At 39.3% G+C, this 5,000-nt stretch overlaps 1 protein-coding gene across 1 annotated transcript in view; it reads left to right on the top strand.

Moving 5' to 3' along the window:
- LOC119572531 overlaps positions 1-5,000 on the top strand; it is a 137,710-nt gene that overhangs the window by 61,723 nt on the left and 70,987 nt on the right. The window contains exon 2 of the mRNA XM_037919640.1: positions 4,851-5,000. This exon is cut by the window's right edge and continues 427 nt beyond it. The gene's annotated coding sequence lies outside the window, so the exon portion shown is untranslated. The remainder of the gene's footprint in view (positions 1-4,850) is intronic.

Genomic DNA, 5,000 nt, shown 5'->3' with positions numbered 1-5,000 from the left:
CCGCAGGCCTATGGCGATCTTCCAGTGACGTCCCTCCCACAGCATCCTAAGGTGACTGTTTCTGCAACAGGGTCATCCTTTGTTGCCGTGTCAGATATTGTCGGTCCGACTGCTATATATAGTCGGGGAACCAGATCATACATGTAAGGGACAAGATAGCAAGAGAAAAGAAAAGCAACAGAGGGGAGGGGATGTTATATTGCTACTAGCCGGTTATTTATATAAATTTACAGTTTTAATGTTAGCATTTACTTTATTTTATTCTATTTTTTCGTTCTGTATTTTATTTTCACAAAGATAAAGAAGAAAACAGGGAAGGGAGACGTCAGTAGTGATCCACATGGACCTGGCTTGAATTACCAACCATCTCTAATAGACATAAGCGTAGATAAAGGAAACGGCATCCGCAAGGATTTACTTGAACTTGAAGAAATGTATGTAAAATAAGAAATTGTACATCATGTACTAGTCACTCGTCACGACTGACAAAATCGCGGGTAAAAGAGATACGCCTGCAACTATGACAGCAACAACCTCTATTAATGAAAAGGTTTCAGTGTTTTTTGTTCTGCATGGATAATTGAGTGAGTGTGTGTATGTGTGTGAGCGATAGTGTCAGTGTGAGCGTGGATGAGAAAGAAAGTGAGAATGAGCTCACAGAGAGAATGAATCACAAACACGAAGATTAATGTTCAATAACAATACTGTGATAAATTAGCAATGCTCTTAATACACAGTTATTTCAATTACCACATTAAATTCAATATTTAATGATATGCGATGGAATGTACACACTAATGAACGGTGACGTAAAAAAAATATTTGCAAGCTTTCTCGCAAGCATACCTTCTCGGATCAGAAATACTGAAATGCCGAGATAGCCATGTCTAGCTAGGCATGTTAGACTTCATCGATGGGGAGTCCCTATACCCAAAATGCCGTGCGAAATGAAGTGAACCGGACGAGCCGGAAAAATCTATAAATAATCTGCTCCACTCTGTGTATCTATGATGGGCGCTCACGACATTCCCTACGGATATCTAACTATCACGAATCACATGATCGCTTGGGATTTACCCATAATATGCAAGCGACTTCTAGAGGGTGAGAAGGGCGTATTTATTAAGCGAATAACGATTCTAGCTAAACCCTAGTCCTACAATAATGAATGGATGTAACTGCGGGTCACATCGACTCGAAAGTTGCCGATCGAACGAATAACAGGTTTTACTTGTACCTACTATCGTAACGTCGGAGCGTAGATCTAATAGGCGATTTACGCAACCCCCGGTTATATCGGGCATCCCTGTGCACTATGATATAGGGAAGATCCTAACGCTATACTCAAAATAATAAATTTATAAAAAAATCGGGTTACAAGCTCCGCTCTAGCGCCGACAGAACGTGTCTCCTTTGAGTAATGTAACAAAGCCACGCGTATTCCTATTGTATAAACAATTACAAACAAGCAATTAATGGGAACAGCGAGATGTCTCTTAAGCCATCTCACATGCAGACCGACTGGAAGTGAGAGAAAAAGAGGTCAGGTTAAGGCGGGAAACGCGCTATGAAAATAGAAATAAATATAATATGATATTCCTGGTAAATATCATGAACGTGTTAAATTCCTTCTAGTTGAAACAATATAAACCTCTAATAACGAGAGAAATTAATTAAATATTTGATTAGTGAATGATATTTATGTTTGTTGACCACATACCGTGATCACATAGTAAGGCAACCTAAGGTCAGAAGAATAAGAAATGTGACTTGGGGTCAGAAGAATAGAGGAGAATGCTGCCATTCCTGTCACAAACGTTCATGCACGTAACACTTTTATCCAACAAACCAACGTGAGAGTGACTGCACATACGGCTTAACATATTTATGGAAGAAGAATGGAGGGAAAAGAAATGAAAGGCCCACGATACGACATGGTCGTATTGTGGAAACGTTGGTCGAATGGATGTCAGAGACTATATATAACTAGAAAGATATATAAATAATGGTCGATAGATATGGATTAATAATGGTAGATAAACAAATTGATAGACAGACAGATAAATGGATAGATAGATAGATATAGATAAATAATGGCAGGTAAACATATTGATAGATCGACAGATTAAACCGACCGATAGACCGTATACAAATAAACACATTTTTTCACCTTGCCTATTGGCTTCTTTACTCGTATTACAGTAAGAAAATAATTTCTCTTTTTCATTCTTTTTCCCAATCATTTTTATGTGACGGGCTTCAATTTTATCTTTTATCTTCGTTCGCAGAGTCTGAAGCTGTCAGTGGCCAGAGGTCTTTCATTTCGTGGGGAATCTTGTAACATCAGTTTATGAGTGCCATAAAAGGGAAAATGTGAGAGGCCGATCCGGAGAGATCATTTTTGCGTCCCCCATTTCCCACATTTTCACAAAAGTTTAATGCGTATGAGAGAGAGAGAGAGAGAGTGTATATATATATATATATATATATATATATATATATATATATATATATATATATATATATATATATATATACACGTATATATCTATATATCTATATACATGTGTATCTATGTATGTGTGTGTGTGTGTGTGTGTGTGTGTGTGTGTGTGTGTGTGTGTGTGTGTGTGTGTGTGTGTGTGTGTGTGTGTGTGTGTGTGTGTGTGTGTGTGTGTGTGTGTGTGTGTGTGTGTCCACGCATATACACTGTGTATTTCTGTGTGTGGCAGAGAGAAAGAGTAAGTAGCTCGTGATATTCCTTCGCATTTCCTTGTGCTGTGGAGGTTTGAGATTGTTTGCGTCACTTCTCAAGTGCGCTCGTTCCTTATGCATTTACCATTGTCTCATATTTGTACATCTTTTATAGTTGTAAAGGTGGTTCCAGTGTGAACATAAGGCTATAGTGTGTATTAACCGTTAAGTGTAGACATATGCGTTTTCTTTTGTTTGTTTGAAGTTTGAATTCTTTATCCTGTGTTTGTAAGCTTCAAGTGTGGACAGTGTGCTTCAAAGATACAAAAGAATACATTAATGTAGTATGTAATCCTAATCTAGCCGCATTCCATTTGTTGGATTGTGAATATGAGTATTAGGTCGCTCCAGTGGCTCGAGTGTCTAATCGTGCCCAATATTTCATTTTCTACCGTTGTGCGTACCGAACTTCGAATCCATTCATTCTTCTGCTCTGTTGCGTGCCCAGGTTTCGAGTATGGCGTTGTGGTTAAGTGTTTACATACTTCAGAGGCTTTGGTTGGCGTGTGTCTCAGTGTCTCAAGTGGTTACTCGCGACTCTAGTGTGATTCTACATCTCATAACTATGTCTCTATGCTACAGAGTCGTTTCGCCCGCCCTTTTGTGCTTCTACACTTTTATCTTAATGATTTTTTTTTGTTTCTATATGTGTGCCTCTGGCCTGGGTCTACGCCGTAACCGCGCATTAATTTTCTATTTTTTATACTCTGTTTTCTATTGTGCTTATATACTTTTTTATTCTTTTGTTTGTTTCTTTTTTTTTATATTCACTAACTTCATTTTCCGAGCATGCTTGCGGATGTTGGGCAAACTTTTTCATACCTTTGTTCTTTCTTTTGCACCATATTCTCTCATTAATCTAATATTTTCACTATCTCCTTTTTATTATCATTATCCATACCTTCTTTCCAAGTGTGTTTCTGTTCACAGTTGCGCATTGTACTCATGGTCTTTTTCTTCTCGTAGATTCACGCTTCAAGTTGTCTTCATCCTAAACGGGATCGATGCACCGATGTGTCTCGTTGTTTTTACTTTTCTGCGTTTCTGTTTCCATGCTTCTATGTTTCTCTGAGTTTACGTCCGTGTCTCTGGAACGAAACCACATGATAAATGAGCATCATCTTTCGCACTGACCCCTTTCATATTTATGTTTCTTTGTTTCTCTGTTTCCCTGCCCGTGTCTCTGCTGTGAATCTAGACTGCAGGTGAGCGTCTGTGGTTGCAGCTCCTCCAGGCGTGCAGGGGAAAACACTGTTCCCATTTTGAGGTAATGCGTCCAATAATGGCAGTGGGTTTGCATGATGAGAAATTTGGGCTTTCCAGCGCTCTTGGCTCTCTTGCAAAAAGGCTTGCATTGCTGGGATGCTCAAGTCGACCGCGATGATCTTATTGCTTGGTCGCGATTTTGAGGGAATATAAATCATACAGAAGAAAGAGGTTTAGTGGTTATTATGTGGGAAATGGTAACTAGTCCGCCTAGTTGGTGGGATGGCATGGTAAAACAGCTATGCATGGATATGTGCGGATATATGTACTGTAAAGCTCAAGCAAGATATATATATATATATATATATATTATATATATATATATGTACACACACACACACACATATATGTATGTGTGTTTGTATGTGTGTGTATGTGTGTGTGTGTGTGTGTGTATGTGTGCATATATTTGTGTGGATGGGTATGGCTGTGTTAATTGTATAAAACACACGTTTTAATTTGATCAATTTAATCAAATTTGATCAAACTAAATTTTCTTGTACGATACACGTGCTCTCCCTCTTTCTCTCTCTCTTTCTGTCTCTCTTTCTCTCTCTCTTTTCTCTCTCTTTTCTATCTTCTCTTCTCTGTCTCTTCTCTTTTCTATTCTCTCTCCTCCTCTCTCTCTCTCTCTCCTCTCTCTCTCTTCTCTCTCTCTCTCTCTCTCTCTCTCTCTCTCTCTCTCTCTCTCTCTCTCTCTCCTCTCTCTCTCTCTCTCTCTCCCTCTCTCTCTCTCTCTCTCTCTCTCTCTCTCTCTCTCTCTCTCTCTCTCTCTCTCTCTCTCTCTCTCCCTTACTATTATCATTATTAAACCTCTGTCTCTGTTCCAGAGCCGGCCGGACTTGAGCCACGTCGCTGCCTAAGAAATCCCTTGTTCTCCGGCCAGACGGCGTTAGCATGAAAACCCTCTTCATTCCCGAACCAAAGTAGAAAAGAATGAGAATGTTAAACCTTCAGTGACTTTCATCGGATTGAGGGAG

The sequence above is a fragment of the Penaeus monodon genome, chromosome 1 (assembly GCF_015228065.2).
Source record: "Penaeus monodon isolate SGIC_2016 chromosome 1, NSTDA_Pmon_1, whole genome shotgun sequence".
NCBI lineage: Eukaryota > Metazoa > Arthropoda > Malacostraca > Decapoda > Penaeidae > Penaeus > Penaeus monodon.
The sequence above is the reverse complement of the archived record's forward strand: the minus strand, read 5'-3'. Positions and strand labels throughout refer to the sequence as shown.